A 17,281-nucleotide genomic window follows, 5' to 3' on the forward strand; every position below is an offset into this window, starting at 1 on the left:
TTTAAGACAAAAACTGAATTCAATTGAATTTCATGGAGAGAAACAAGATAAATAATAGAGGACAGACTAAAGCGCAAAAGGTATGAGATGTTGAGGCCGTAAATAAATAAAAATCTCTATCTTATCTGCATCTTGGAGACTTCGTCGTAGTATGTCAGCGGAGATATCATCATCATCATCATCATCATCGTTTAACGTCCGCTTTCCATGCTAGCATGGGTTGGACGATTTGACTGAGGACTGGTGAAACCGGATGGCAACACCAGGCTCCAGTCTGATTTGGCAGAGTTTCTACAGCTGGATGCCCTTCCTAACGCCAACCACTCAGAGAGTGTAGTGGGTGCTTTTACGTGTCTATATATCTATCAATAGATAGATAGATAGACAGACAGACACATATCCACAGGTGTAGGAGCATTAGTTAAAAGACTAGTTAAAAGAATGTTAGCTAAAAAATTTATACATAGAAAGAAGGAATATTTGTTAAAATCTTAATAGTTTTTGGTAGTAAAAGGTTGAGTGTGTGTGTGTGCGTAATATATATATATAATACAGTGATTTATTGATATTTGAATAATGTTATAATGTTTTAAAGTCCTATATTTGAGGAATTATTATTATATAAACCAGCATTAATGGATTATAATCTTTAAAACTTGACATCTGGTTGAAGAAGTTATTTGAGGTAACTATAAAATATAAAACATTCATGTCACAAAAATCATTATTGAAACCCACAATGAAATATTGTGCCCACATCTGGAACAGAGCTTCTACTATGCACACTGACATTCTGGACTATGTCCAGAGAAAGCCTGCTCAGTTGATTGGTATTCTGTCACTAAGACATATTTCAGCCCTTGGTCCCCACATGTGCTATCTTTGCCTTTTAGTCTTTTCTGTCACTACTATAATGTTCTCTGTTCCTTATAGCTGGCTGGTCTCATATTTCCACCTTTCAGGAACCCCGACCCATACATCTTCCAACCTTTTGTCACACTTACTGTTCCTTCACTCCTTTTTCTCAGCACTAATCATTATGCCAAATCCTTCTTTCCCCGCAACATAATCTCTCTCTAGAATCACTTCCTTGCCCACATCTTCTCTAAAGGCATTGATCTGCAACATTTTAACCCTTTAACACTTAAACCAGCCATATCCGGCCCAAATATTCCGTCTACTCTATGTTCTGGTCTCTCACACCTAAAAATAAACAATCACATTTTTGAAATCTCAAAGTTACAAGGTCATACATGAAGAATTTCAAAAAATGTAAATAAATAAATAAGCATTACATATGACAAAGTAATCTGAATGCTAAAGGGTCAATTGGAACATTAACAGCAACACTCTCACCACTTTCAGAGACACTGTAAAAAACCATGGACTCTACCCCTTCCTTCTGACTCTGTAAAAAAAATAAAAGAAAAGAGAAAAACTACAGCACTAAGTAATTGAGGTTGGTTGCTTCAATATCAGCCAAGTAATAACATTCATTGAATTGTTCTGGTTGTGTGTTCATGTTATTGGGTTGACAAGGAAGTAATTTCGTTTTTCACAAATAGATAGAGTTAGAATGTTTTTGAATGACTTTTGTCAATGTTATGATTTTTTTCTTTTGACATTTGATAGCCGTTACTTTTAGCTTACTTTAGAAGCAAATTGTGCATAATTTTGTTTGCAGCTGTTAGTTCAGTATAAATTTTAACATGGAATGCACAAACGAACATTTTTGCCATGTTTTGCTTTTTTCATTTCTGTAATGGCAAGAAAGCCGCTGAGGCTCACAAAGAAATATGTGAAGTTTATGGCGTCGATTGCTTAACAGAATGCACATGTCAGAAATGGATTTAAAAATTCCGTTCTGGTCAACCCACTGAAGTTGATGATGACCAGATCAAGGCCATAACTGAATTTGATTGTCATATAACTGTGCGAGAGATTGCAGTGAGGTTTAATGTATCACACACAATTGAAAATCACTTAAAATGTCTTGGACTGGTTAAGAAGCTCAATATTTGGGTTCCACGTAAATTGAAAAGGATTCACTTAACACAATGAATCAAAATTTGTGATATGCATCTCAAACAATGAAATTGACCGTTTTTCTTTTTTTTTTTTTTTTTTTTTTTTTTTTGAAACGAATCATCTCTGGTGATGAAAACTGGATTGTCTACAATAGCATCAATCAAAAATGATCGTGGTCCAAGTGTAATGAACCAGCACAAACCACATCGAAAGCTGAACTGCATCAAAAAAAGGGTCATGCTGTCAATTTGGTGGGATTACTAAAGTATTGTGTATTTTGAGCTGCTTCCAAGGAACTAAGTGATCAATTCAGGTGTTTAATGTCAACAACTAATGAAACTGAAGGAAGCAATCAAAGAAAAATGGCTAGAATTGGCAAATCATAAAGAAATCGTGTTCTACCATGACAACGCTAGACCACACACATCTTTGCTAACTTGTGAAAAATTATTGGAGTTTGGTTGGGAAGTCATGTCACATCCACCATATAGCCCTGACCTTGCACCATCAGATTACCATTTATTTCGAAGTTTGCAAAATTCTTTGAATGGTAAAACTTTCAATAATGATGATGACCTGAAACTGCACTTGCTTCAGTTTTTGACTAAGGACCAGAAGTTCTATGAACGCAGTATCATGAAGTTGCCAGAAAGATGGCCAAAGGTCATCGAGCAAAATGGAAAATATATAATTGATTACAGTTCATTCTTTGTACTTTTATTTCACACTAAAAAACCAAAATTACTTTCTTGCCAACCCAATACTTAGTTATTACAAGCGCCATGGGTGGCATAGCACTTTAACTGAGGATGGAGCAAAATAATCTACAGCACTGTGTTACGTCCCTTTAGCTTCTGCAATCAAATCCTACATGGTTAACTACTTTGCCTTTTATCCTTCACAAGTCAAAAAAAATAAGAACCTATCAAAAGTCAACATTAGATTTTTATGTATTTGATGTTGACTAATATGCTTTCAATCAATATTTCTTTCGATCAATATGCTTTCAACAAATGTGTTTTCAGTGAATGTATTTTTGATGACTGTGCCAAATCCCATATGTGTGTTTGTGTGTGTATGTATGTATGTATGTATGTGTGTGTGTGTATAGATATGTGTGTATATATATATATCTAGATGTATGTGTGTGTGTGTGTATGTATATATATATATATATATGTTTCTATATGTGTGTGTATTTAAATGTATGTATGTGTTTATCCACACACACACATATAAGTGGATATACACACACATGCATAGAGCTATTTATTTATATATATTTTAATATCAGTGTAGCAAACTTTTCAGTATAACAAATTGATTTCAATCCCTAGTCATTATCCTATTGAAGCAACAGTGAAAAATTTTGTTTATAATGAAATTTATTACAATGAAGAAAAAAAAATGTTTAAAAAAAAAAAAAAAAAAGTAATACTTGAGACAATTGTCCTGTAAAGTCGGAACATACAGATGATATAGAATTTCAGTTGGGAAACATTGTGATATGTAGAAGTTCACTCAACTTAACCATGAGTGAGACAGTGTATTAACATGCAGTTCTGTCAGGGGAATGCACTGGGTAAGTGTTGATATTTATTTTTATTCTTTATGGTTGAAAACAGAAATTTCGCAAAACCAAAATAATATAACTCAATTTTCTTAGTTCTTTGCACATGAGGTAAAAATATACAACAGTCAGATAAGCAAGGAATCAAAATTTATTTGTCAATTTATCGAGCTTTAATATGCCAAACCATAATAATCCTGTCCTGTGGAATCAGAGATTTTTTTACATTAATTAGATTATATGCATTCTCGTTGTAACTGTCCCTTCTTTTAAATTCAAATTTCAATTCGGAGACTGAGACTGGAGCTTGATACAGTTCTCTGACCAATTGGATCCTGTCAAACCATTTGTCCCAAGCTAGCCTGGAATACAGATGCTAAATGATGGCAATGATGATAAGTCAATATGACTATCTTTTTGATAAAACATATGAAATATTGGTTTCAAATTTTGACACAAGGCCAGCAAGTTCAGGGGAGTGGGTAAGTCAATTACATCGACCCCGGTGTTCAACTGGCACTTATTTTATAGACCCCTCCCCAAAAGGATGAAAGGCAAAGTCAACCTCAGTGAAATTTGAACTCAGAATGTAAAGACAGCCGAAATGCTGCTAAGCATTTTGCCCAGTGTGCTAACAATTCTATCCTCTTGCCATCTTAAACACATGAAATATTAACTTCTTTCACCATGCATAAAAACAATACAATACAAAATAATGGAGCACAGTACAAAGAAATGCTTCTCTGTATCTGGTCTTGATTGGAAAATAAAGGGACACACAGACAACAGTTAATAGAGCCCTATCAGGTACTTGGTTAATGTAAGATAGAGGGACTTCATATGGCTAAATTGATCAGCTTAATTCTTCATAAACTGTATTATTTTGATTTGTATTGTTTTTCTTTGTTGAAAGTTAAACTGAATAAGAAATAGGATAGTCACTATTGGAATGTTTTCATTCTTCTAAAATGTAAAAACAATCCTGGAATTCACAAATAAAAATGAGATGGCTGTGGTTGAAAAATTTAGGAGAAAAATATTTATTTCCATAAAAATAAGATAGGATGGCCATTGTAATAACAGTTTCCTTCATATTAATATATTTTTGTAAAACTATTCTGTTCGTGTTTCATGAACTGTTTATTTGCTGTTGTATAAGGCATGAATAAAATTAGCATTATGATTTGTTTTTAAGCAGTTTCTTTATAACAAATATTTTCTTTCTGTTGCTTGTCACTCTCATTATAATGGAATTTCAGCACTGCATATATGTGTGTATTTTACGTGCATGCATGCATACATACATACATACATACATACATACATACATACATACATACATGATGGCTGCCCCCTCGTTATCGAGTATGGCCATTGCACGAAGCTTAACTTAATGGTGCTGTGATTGAATGTGACTTTTTATCGTGCAGTGCCTGTGCAAGAAGATTTTTTTTTAAAGTGAGGAAAAGCTGTGCACTGAGTCAATCCCACTCACTAAGCAACAGTAGCCATAACCCGAAAAGAACAATAATTCAACATCATCAGTAACCACTGAGCCGCAGGTTTTATGTCGGAGTTATCCCAGTTGCCTGAGTTGCCTTCTCCTAGAAGGATGCCCTAACAAGGGCTAGGGGTCCTTCACTCCCAATGGTTTAACCGCGCGATCGGGTATTCAGTCTGATTATTTCTATGTCCCCGCGCAAAAAACAGCATTAAGCTGGATAAAAAAAAAAAAATAACAGCCTTAAGCTGGGGGTGGGGTTAATATAAAATGTTTTTTTCTCCTATTTTTCTTTTTCTTTTTCTTTTTTTATTTATATATATAATGAGCAAACTGTAAAAATTTACAATATCTAAAATTAGTGAGAAAAAAGTGGGGATATAGAATAAATAGATAACTACACACATATTGGATGGCCATTGACTCGCAAGAGTTCCACAGCCCTTTGACGGGTTTTGTTTTTCATCCTGCAGGGTGTCCAATAAACACCCTCCTCACCAAGGAAACTTGGTGGGATTGCCGGTTTAGTCGCCAACTGCCCGGCCATGAAACAGGTTGTACTGAGTTACATGTTACCAGTAGCACACATACATACATACATACATACATACATACATACATTCTTCCTTCCTTCCTTCCTTCCCTCAAAACAAAAACAAAAACCTTCTGTACAGAATTTATCAAGGAAGAGTTTAGATTAGAGCAACTTCGGGATTTATATCTGATAGGTTTGGATAGGAAGGGGCAATGGTCAGTCATAGGTATGACAGTGTGGTAGGTGGGAAAGGAACCAAAAATGTAGTTTAAACTATAAATAGAAGGGATGAACTGAGTTTATAGCACCCAAAGGGAGTAAAGGAGGAAAGGCTGTCTCTGACAGATAGATGTGGAACTCTGGCTAGATGGAGATGTAGTGAATAATTCTTAAGATCATAAATAAAAAATTGTACTCAGGGATTTAGATTTTGTTAAATATTAGATAAATTTTAAGTTAATGAACCATTAAATCAGGAAGAAATTGTTATATTTTTAAGTTAATTTATAAATAATTATTAAACAAGTAGATCAGAGATAATGATTTTAAGTTAATAATTATTAGACAATCTAAACAGGAATAATATTTTTGATTAAATGGAGAAATACAGAAAAATTCTTAAGTTAATGAATGAGGAAAGAATTTTCCTCGAGAACTGAAATTTAGATAAATTTTAAAGTTAATCAGTAGAAAGAACATTTCAAGTTTAGAAAGTGATAGAGGCAAGGGACAGATAGATAAGAAGATGTAGAAAGATAAATAAGAAAGTGTGTTTGATTTATTGTTGTCATCATTGTTTTTATTGTTTCAATTCTTTCCTCATTTATGACTTGCATATTAACTTAAATTTTCTTTGATTTAATTATTTAATGATTATTAGCTTAAGAATGTTATTATATATTGATTTCAAACTTTGGCACAAGGCCAGCAATTTTCGGGGGTGAGGTGGGTAGGTTGATTACATCATCCCCAGTGTTCAAGTGGTACTTGTTTTATTGACCCCAAAAGGATGAAAGGCAAAGTTGACTTGAGCAGAATTTGAACTCAGAACATAAAGATGAACAAAATGGTGCTAAGCATTTTGCCAGGTGTGCTAATGAATCTGTCTGATTATTCTTTATTCCTTAACTTAAAAATTCAACTTGCAATTTAAATTCTCAAGTACAAGGCTATAATTTATAACCATAAGAATTCCAATCACTTTGCAGCTATAGTTAGGAATCTGGTTGAAAGTGTAATTAGAAGTCTTCAAATTATCCTCCATTAGTGCAGTCCCTTAGAATAATGAGGTCTTAGGCAGCTGTGGCATAAGTGAGTAGCCTATATGGAAAACCTCCTACCCACCCAAACTTGAAGATGATCAGGGGGTAGAAAGTAATATAATTTAACCACTTCATCAGAACTTTCTAACATTTATAAAGTACCACATTCTGACTATGCACAATACAACAAAAACTTTGATGTTCACACTTTTAAAGGTAGCTATTCTTGGCTTGACAGTATTGCTTCAGTGTGACACATGACTGAATGCATAGCTATTACTCAAGGAAAGCTTCTTCAATTGTCATTAATTTACATGTAGTTTTTAAGTGATCACCATACAGCAGGTAGAACATGGCTGTGTGTTTAAGAAATTTGATTCATAACATATGAGTTCAGGTTTTGATGCCACTGTTTGGCAAGTACAATCTGTAATCTCAGGTTGACCAAAACTTTGTGTGAGAAAGTGGTGGAAGCCTATTTAAAGGACTATTACTTGCTGTTCTTGGGTGCCTTTAATAAAGTTCACTCTATTACATTCCCATCCTGTGACCAGTCAAAAACCTCTGAAAATTATTATGAGCACCACCCTTTCTCCTGTGATTAAGCCATAAAAAGAAAAAAGCCTTTGCTGCCTCTTTATTATTAGATGGATTATATGCCTTAAACTTGTTGGAATGTTGGCAATGGAAATCAGTACAACTGCAACTAATTATGTCAGAAGTACTTTGAACTCATCTTGTAGATCGTGTGCAACTAACAAAACTGTGTTTAATTCCTTTTGTTACCACTTCAGGTTGCATGATAAAACTCTTTCATTTTGAAATGTTCCTATCTGAATTTATATTAAAATCTTACTAAGACATGTTTATATGAGAAGATTTTGTTGTGTTTCAAACAGCAGCTAAATAATTAAAAAGTTAATTCTTATACTAATTCCATTGATTATTGTCAAAATTAATTGAAAATCATAATATAGAAATTAGAAATGTAATCATCGAAGAGTTAAGAAATATTGTGTACTACAGAAACACAGGATAGTTTATATATTTAATACAAATGAATGTTGCATGTTGAATTGGTCAGTACTATGAAATCATATAGATACTAGAGAATATGTGACACAGATGATGGTTTGGGAATAAAAATGAAATGAGTTAAGATTAAAATATTTTAAAATATACTATTGTTCTCAGTAGAAAGATATTAAGATGATGATGAGAGTATATATGTGCCTCGCCTTGTTAATTTTTATAACCAGTGCCTTTTACATGATGGGATTGATCCTATTTTCACCTTTGTTCCACTATACAAATACTTTATTCTATTAAACGAGACAAGCTGCTGATGAGTAAGTATTCAGACAAGATTACTCATTTAAGTAGTTCTGCTTCTTGCTTTAAAATGCCTCTATTATTTAATGCTCATTTTTATCACTGAATTTGAAATTTAATTTTCTCTCTTACTCTAAATTTAATTTCAAACACTTTTTTTTTCCCCAACTAAGAGACAGCAATTGAGAAGCATATTTATTTCACTGCTTTATCAAGAAACCATTTATTAAGTCATTCAGTTTATATTTCTTCTCTGTTATTTTTTCTAGTGATATTTGTAGTTACCAACATTCATAATCATTTTAAAGATTATGAAATTATAATTGTCATTCCAGAAATTTTATTTTATTCAAGGGAATATAATAGCAATAGAAACTAAATAGCTATGTGACTAGTCCTAAATAGTAGTTTTGGGATTAAGCTATAAAGGCCTTTTCTGTTACTCCTTGCATAGACATGAATTTAACCCAATCAGTTAAAAAAAGTGAGGTTATGTAAAACTCTGTAATAATCAAATATATTTCTATTGGTTTTCATCATAAACAACTACAACATCCCTTTTTGAGCTTCAAAATTTGTAAGTTTGTTTTCATTTTTCATTTTTCCTTTTGTCAATGCATTCTAAAATACAATAAGATTGATAGACTTATTCAACTGTACAGCATGCTTTGTTAACTTTATAATGTGTATCTCTAACCTGAATATACTTTACATTATTGTTTATTGTTCCAAATAAGGAGAGCTGTATGAATAATTTTTTTTAAGGTCTCTTTAAACTGAGAAATCACTAAGTTTAACTAGTTTTGTACTTAATTTGAATAGCAAAATTTTACTGATTAGAGAGAGCTGTGTGCCTTTGAATCACCTGAAAAATGTCCCAGTTGAAGTATAGCCAATTTATATCCTTTTGTCAATAATGAATTGTAATTTTAGCAAAGAAATATAACTTCCAGTGACTCAATCTGTCTTAACAGTAAATATTTTCACATGCTGTGATGACAGAAGATTGTTAGAGGCTCTATTACCATTACCTTTGTGCTGTTTCCTAATAAAATTTGATAAAAAGAAAATCGTTGGATAAAAATACAGAATAAGGAAATGACTTTTATTTACTGACTGACATGTAGTTATTTAAAAGGGAGAGAAAAATAAATTTCTTTTAATGCAGATAAAATAATGGTAGATGAAATGCTGAAAAAAATAAATTGTTGTTGTTTAGCCTTACATTGGCTTTGGTTTGTTGGGAGTCAGTAAAACAACTAAGTGGAAACTACAAATTATTTTTCTTCAGATATACTATACCACTATTTAGAGTAGGTCAGTGCTGTGCACTTTGATATACAACAATCTGCTTCTATATGATGCCATGTGAGCCTGGGTATATTGGTTTGTTTGTTTTTCTTTACCTGTAACCTAGTCAATTTTCGGTAAGCAGATAGTCTTTGGTGATGACCACAAATGACAGGTAAAGTAGATTCTGCCAAAATGTGATAGTAGTTGTTCTCTAGCTTATTGGTTGTATGGAACAAGCTTTCTTTCTTTTTGTTTGTGCATATGTATGCAGCATTGAATAAGAGATGGTTAATTCTGGTTGATAAGGTATGTTGGCTTCATCATAGGTCAGTGTTTTGCTTAGTTTCAGCTGTCTTAGCAGAAAAGTAGTTATTGATAAACTCTAAGTGAAAAAGATTCTTTAATGTAGGAAACCATTATTATTAATTTCAACATCTGACATGTGGCACACCATGCACCTGTACAGAGAATGTCAATTCGATGGAGGGAGTAAGCTTATGTACAGCACAAACATTTGATCATCATAAACAAATCATCTTTTCAGGTTGTTTAGTAAGAAGTTGTGTGATTGTCTTTCTCAGATTCAAAAAACCACTATTAAATTAAATTAAATAGAGGACATCTAGTGGTAAATCTAAAAACCATGTGAAAGGTCTGTTGCATTACAAGCAGCTTCGGTTGAATAAAGAAGCAAAGTTTGTGTTAGAAAACTAAATTATGTTTCAAATTTTAACCTTACTGAAAGAAAGATAAAAGTTTTAAACTGTAGATACAATTCATCATTTGTCTGTTACCAAAGAAAAGTTTCATTGACTTACCAGTTTATGATTGATAAATTAAGATAATAAAGTGATTGCTGTATTGTTGTAGCCTCTATCTTAGAATATAGATAATCATTATTTACTAGAATAATAGTGCAACTAATTAACTGCTATGTCATTTGTCTTGAATCATTTTATAGTTGTTTAATTATTTATTTTTGGGAATTTTTTCCATATTGTTGTTGCATCTAGGTTGCCTGATGAGGAAAAAGGCAAATCTATTTTATGAAATATTGAATTCTCAAGCAAGATTCATATTCACTCTTTTTAATGAAACTCAATAAAACTGAGTTTCAGTTATCAATATTAGATTTCAATAGTTACTTCTGACACTTGGTACATTAGATTTTATGCGGATTGTTTTTTGTAAAATTTTTGTAATTTTATACTTGACATATAAAATTTCTACCTTGTTTAGTATTGTTTTCTTGCTAGAAGATCCAGATAAGGAGAGTAGAATTCTTAATTTTTCAAATTGATTGACTTGTTATAAAATTGTCTATCCAATGTCAATCAGTATGAAAACTAAGTGCAAAAGCATTTACTGCTGGAAGATAAAGCTAATTTAACTAAAACATAATCCACACATAAAACTCTGTTAGGTTGTGGTTTTTCATTTGCTTACTGAAAGATGCATTAAGTTTTATTGTCATATCTGTCAAACACTTTTTTTCTTCATTTTTTTTTTTTCATATTAAGTAAAATTTATTTCTGTAATCTTAAGTTTTTGTGTTTGAAAACTAAACTTGGATCATTTGTAACTGACTTGTTACTATAATACTTATAGATTAAAGGTTGAAAATATTTTTTAACCTGCAAATTTGATTATTACCAATATTTCATATATATATGAAAGTTAAAATCAGATGTGTGTGTGTGTATGTATATATCTGATTTTTAACTTTTGTCAAATTTGGTGGTTGTGAGGTAAAACTAAAATATATAATTGTGATAAATTAGCTTTCTATCAATAAGAATTATTCAGATGCAGTTTTTTTTTGTTTTTTTTTTTTGTCATACTAGCTAATATTGAAGTAATATCTTGTTTGTATAGCTAGTTATTCAATTATATGTTGTTGACAACTAATGACAAAGGCTAACACACAAGTCTTTTCTTATTATTCTATCATTGCTTGCTACTTGATAGCTGCAGCAGTAGCGTTAGCTTATGCAGTAGCCTCATGACAATTTTCTACAGCCCTAGTAGTAGGAGTGATAATAGCAGCAGCAATAACTACAATTGATGGAGTGTTATTAGTGGTTTATGATAGAAGACTAATAAAAGTCATTATCACAATAAAACTTTTAGATAATCATCTATTGTATTCAGAAGCATGCTACATTGATGTTTAAAAAAAATAAAATAATTTTTCATTCAATGATAAGGCATGATGTAGTTCATTTAGGTCGGCTCCTTTTTTTCCCCTCTTTTGTATTCCACGCTGAAGCTTCATTCATTTACATTTTTCTTTCTATTCCACTTCATAATAACATTCTCTTCTACTGTAAATGTGTATATATTCTTTAATATGTCAGTTGTCACTGCAATTTTTAAATATTCAAATGATATATATATTTAGATTTACTTTACACCTTAGAAAATCTTATTAAACGTGATTATGTTATCTCACTTAAGTATGAATGATTGATTGCTAATGCTTGCTTCGCTTTTCTGGTGACTTCCCAGCATTCCGTGTTATTGGCTCATTAGTAAACAGATGCAAAGAATACATTGAGGATAGCAGTTCTCCTACTGATAGGGAATGCAGTTTTATTTTCATTTCTGTTCTTTACATCAGGAATAACACATCTAATATGGATTTGTGAAAGAAGTTAGAAATATCAACTTTTACTGAAAGCTCTAATCATGGACTTATTACTTACTGAACATTCTCCATCATCTGTCAATAACAAACATTATTGTTGTTTTCTCCATCCTTCTTTTTTGATGCAGTATTTTGGATGTCCACCATACTTTCTCTCTCATTCCACTCTGTACTTCAGTGCTCACTTGCAGCAAATTCTTTGATTTAGAAGCAACGCTCTATAATGAAATTTGAAAGCCTAGGATACAACTGAATTCTATCTAAATTATAAATTATTATTTCTAAAAACAAAACATTCCAGAAATATAAATATTTAGATTATTTTCTTATTTTGTCGCTAATATTCCACAACATTTAACATTATCAACTTTTGATTAAAAAAAAATATATTATTTTCAAGACAATTTCTTTGAAGAGGAAAATTTATTCACTTACTACTTCAGCACATCTTTTATTATATATAAACACAAAGCATCAATTAAAAATAAAATGACATACTGTCAGATTCTGTAAGTGTAAGCTTCATGTCTTTATTCTCACTACACCTCTTCATAGAATAACAGATTGATTTTTATTTGTCAAAGAATTATTACATCCTTCCTTCCTGAAAAATCTGGCATTGACCCACATGCTAAATGTCACTTGGGTTTAGGATGTCACAAGGATTATACTTTGAAATTCATATCATTTATTCTGCTCTAGTCAGGCAGTTAAGCCTGATTCCTTAAGCTGTGTTCACAGTGATAATTACACCAATTCAGGTAAAGCTATCCTTTTGTTCTCTGCTGATTCTGCTATTATATTCTTTGGTGGTGACTGTTGATTATTTAAAAAGAAGCGTGGCTGAATATATATATATATATATATATATATATATATATATAATATTTATGTGTGTGCGCATGAATTTGTAGCAATATATTGTTCATATATAACAACAGATGTGTATTTTTCTGCAACTAATTTTCACAGGTTTAAAAGTTTTTAACGAAATGAAGAAATTAAAACAGTTGGGCATTTCTAATTTATAAAAATAATTTGTTGGACTAAAGTGTAATTTCCCTTCTGTTGTTAAATTTCAAAGAAAATAAAGTTTCTTTTCATTTATAACTAGCAATTCATGACAGTTTAAATTATTCTTTTTATTAGTCATTATATCAAGTTATTTTATTTATTTAGTTTCATAAGCCCCTTGCAAAATATTTGCCTGATTTTATATTTATTACATTTTTCTGCTGTACAGTTCTATTGCGAATTAGACTATGATATGTGTCGTAATGTACACATGCATTTTGACACAACAGTCTTCTTCGAAATTTGTTGCCCATGTAGTCGAGTAGTATTTCCTTCAGATAAGTTAGCATATTAGATTTTTTTAACGTTATTTATGATAAAACTTTAACCCATCTTCTATTCATTTTTTTTATAATATTAATTTCCTTTATTAGATTTTCGCTTGAAAATCCTTTGGACATTTGATCATGAATGACATATCAGGAATTGATCTTAGAATAGTGTTATGATTTCTCACATCACTACATTAATTGTTACTGAAATCTTCACACACGTTGTATTCTTTGGCTAGTCTGGCTTCTTAACAAGAATCTTGCAAATGTTACAAAGCTTATTTATGCATGTTTAAATTATCTACAAGACAACCATTTCATCACTTGGTGCTTGATTTTTATCAAAATGTATAATAATTATTATTTACAAAAAGATAACTTAGATATCTTTTAGATAATCTTAATTTGCAAAAACTTACAGAATCATATTTTTACATGAATTAATTTCATGTAAAATAATTGGTAAATTATATAGTTTGGTTAGAAATTCAAACATTCAGAAAATGAAGTTTAGTTAGATTTATAAATTTAGATGCTTTTTGTTACCTACAGACAAAAATCACTGCTTCTTATATTAACTTTGATGCACTTTTTATTTGAATATAAGAATGCATACAAATGTTAGAATAAACTATTTTATTTCCACCCTAGTTAGCTTCTGAATTCTATATAACATCAACTCACATTTATAAGTAATATAGATCTATAGTATGGTTTTATGCAGGTATTTGACTGCAGACAAATGATCCTCATTTATGGATGTGAAAATCAGAGCTAATCCACTGCGGATTGCAAGTATCCATCTGGATACCTACATTAACCTATAGTATGTATTTAATTATACAATTATGTACAACACACACAGACGTATTTATTTGTATAACAGCCTCTGTGTGTGTACATGTGTGTGTGAGTGCATATATATATATATATATATATATATATATGCTTTATCTGGTTATACAAAATTACTGAAGTGAGTGTGTGTCTGTATATAACATCATATAGGTAGGTAGGTAGATACATAGATAGGTAGATACATAGGTAGATATAAACACACTCATGCATATACATACATGATTTATGTGTGTGTATGTTCTAATAGGCTTGTGTGGAGACATATATACATACATGTATAAGTATGAGTGGGTGTTATTGTGCACGTGTGTGTGTATTTATATATATTTATATACATACACCATATATGATATATGTGTGTGCATGAGCTGATACATCTGTGTTTTTATATATATATATATATATATATATATATATATATATATATAAGGCAAATAAGAAAATGGAGAAGGTCTAAAATCGACAAACATCAGCCAGTAAACATTCCATTATAACTGTTTATTATATCTATTTATCTATAAATTAATAAATAGATACAGTGGAATGTTTACTGGATGGTGTTTGTTGATTTTATATCCTCTCCATTTTCTTATTTGCCTTATAAATCGTGGGTAAATTTCCCATTTACCCCCACAGATACTTAGTATTAAACTGCAATAGTGCCATGCAATAAGTAAGCACTTGATTAAAAATACATAGGTACACATCCAGTAGTGTATTGAATATTTAACATCCCTTAGATAGTTTATTAACCTCTAACTCATACAGACATATATGTATGTATGTATGTATATATATATATATATAAACACACAAACATACACAAGTGGATGTTGGTGTGCACGTGTGTATGCATATAATTTCACATGTGCACACAAGTGTATTTGTGTACTAAAAAAAGTTTTTTTCCAACTTCTATAACCAAGTTTTTAATTATTTTTTAAAAAATCACCTGTGACTGCCAGTAAGAGCAATAATCTCTTAATGGACAGTATTCTGTTATTTAGCTGCATTAAGCTATTCACACATACAGTGCAAAGTATAACACAAACACACGCGTCTACTTGCATGTATATATCATCATTGTTTAATGTCCTCTTTTCTATGAGTGCATGAACAAAATGGTAAATGTTGAAGCTGATTTTCTACAGCTGGTTACCTTTCCTGTTACCAGTCTGTGCCTGTTTCCAAGCAAGGTAATATTTCTTAGTGGATGGACATGTTTTATACAAGATTGAAAACAAAGAACTTGTATGATGTTCATATGATGGTGACATTTGCTTTCAACTGTTGCATTGAACGTGTGTGTGTGTGTGTGTGTGTGTGTGAAGAGGTTGGTATTAGGAAGGGCATTCTGCTGTAGAAATCATGTCAAAACTGACAATGGAACGTAGTATGGCTCCTAGCTTTGCCAGCTCTTGTCAAACCATCCAACTCATACCAGCATGGAAAACATATGTTAATTGATGATGACTACACACACACACACACACACACACACACACACACACACACACACACACACACACACACACACACACACACACACACACACACCTTACTCATGATGGTCTTCTTTTAGTCTTCATTGACAAAATCCGCTCATAAAGCTTTGGTCAGCACTGAGCTGTAGTAGAAGACACTAGCACATGGTGGCACGCAGTGTTAATCAACCTGAATCTTGTGGCTAGGAAGCAAACATTGTATATGTGTGTGAGAGTGAGCATACAGATATGCTTATGTGTTTATAATTATATCTGTAGCTAAGTTTGTTTTATGAACCAACAAAACTTTAAGATGCATATCAACTAATATATATATATTTATGTTTATCCGTATATATGTGTGTATGTGTATATGTACATACACAAGTGTGTGTGTGTGTGTGTGTGTGTGTATAACAGACAGTGAAGTCTGGTGCAGTCTTCTTGCTTGCTATAGTTCCTGTCAAACCATCCAACTCATACCACCATGGAAAGTGGGTGTTAGATGATGATGATGATATATATATATATATATATATATATATTTGTGTGTATGTATAAACATAATATGGTTCTAGGCTATCTCACTGTGTGGCATCCTAGACAAGTGTTTTCTAGTATAGTCTTGTGAGCGGATTTGGTTGACAGGAACTGCATGATGCCCATCATGTGTGTGTTTGTGTTTGTCCCCCACTACTTGTTGACAACCAGATTAACTTTGTTTATGCCCCCATAACTTAGCAGTTCATGAAAAGAGACAAATAGAATAAGTACAAGGCTCTAAAAAAAAAAAGTAACTACTGAGGTTTTCTTTCAACTTTGATCCTTGAAAGCAGTATCCCCAGTATGGTTGTAGTCCAAAGACAGAGATAAGTAGAAAAATAAAAGAATATATACATGCACACACACACACATGTATTGTAAGCTACATATATTATATATAGCGCAAATGCTCATATGGAACTGAATATTTTGAGCAGAGTGGACATATCTGTACTCTGTGTGTGCGTGTATCTATCTATTTATCATATATACATACATAGGTAAAAGTATGTGTATTATATCTATGTATATGTATGTTTACCATATATCATCATCATCATCGTTTAACGTCCGCTCTCCATGCTAGCATGGGTTGGACAATTTGACTGAGGACTGGTGAAACCGGATGGCAACACCAGGCTCCAATCTAATTTGGCAGAGTTTCAACAGCTGGATGCCCTTCCTAACGCCAACCACTCAGAGAGTGTAGTGGGTGCTTTTACGTGTCACCCGCACGAAAACGGCCACGCTTGAAATGGTGTCTTTTATGTGTCACCCGCACAAGAGCCAGTCCAGGGGCACTGGCAACAATCTCGCTCGAAAACCCTACAGAGGCCAGTCAGGTGGTACTGGCAACGGTCACGCTCAAGATGGTACATCTTA

At 32.0% G+C, this 17,281-nt stretch overlaps 2 protein-coding genes across 7 annotated transcripts in view; both read left to right on the plus strand.

Annotated features, from left to right (window-relative positions):
- Window positions 1-17,281, plus strand: part of LOC106884418 (activating signal cointegrator 1 complex subunit 3) — a 493,492-nt gene that overhangs the window by 123,627 nt on the left and 352,584 nt on the right. The gene's annotated exons all lie outside the window — the stretch shown is intronic.
- Window positions 1-17,281, plus strand: part of LOC106884419 (beta-1,4-galactosyltransferase galt-1) — a 101,015-nt gene that overhangs the window by 17,985 nt on the left and 65,749 nt on the right. Inside the window, exon 1 of one of the 3 annotated variants that reach the window (XM_052972273.1) lies at window positions 3,469-3,610. The exons of 1 other annotated variant lie outside the window; for it this stretch is intronic. The gene's annotated coding sequence lies outside the window, so the exon portion shown is untranslated. Of the gene's footprint in view, window positions 1-3,468; window positions 3,611-11,930; window positions 12,930-17,281 lie in introns of those variants that run through there. One more of the 3 variants, XM_014935792.2, reaches the window with a different exon arrangement.

The sequence above is a fragment of the Octopus bimaculoides genome, chromosome 1 (genome assembly GCF_001194135.2).
Source record: "Octopus bimaculoides isolate UCB-OBI-ISO-001 chromosome 1, ASM119413v2, whole genome shotgun sequence".
Classification (NCBI taxonomy): Eukaryota; Metazoa; Mollusca; class Cephalopoda; order Octopoda; family Octopodidae; genus Octopus; species Octopus bimaculoides.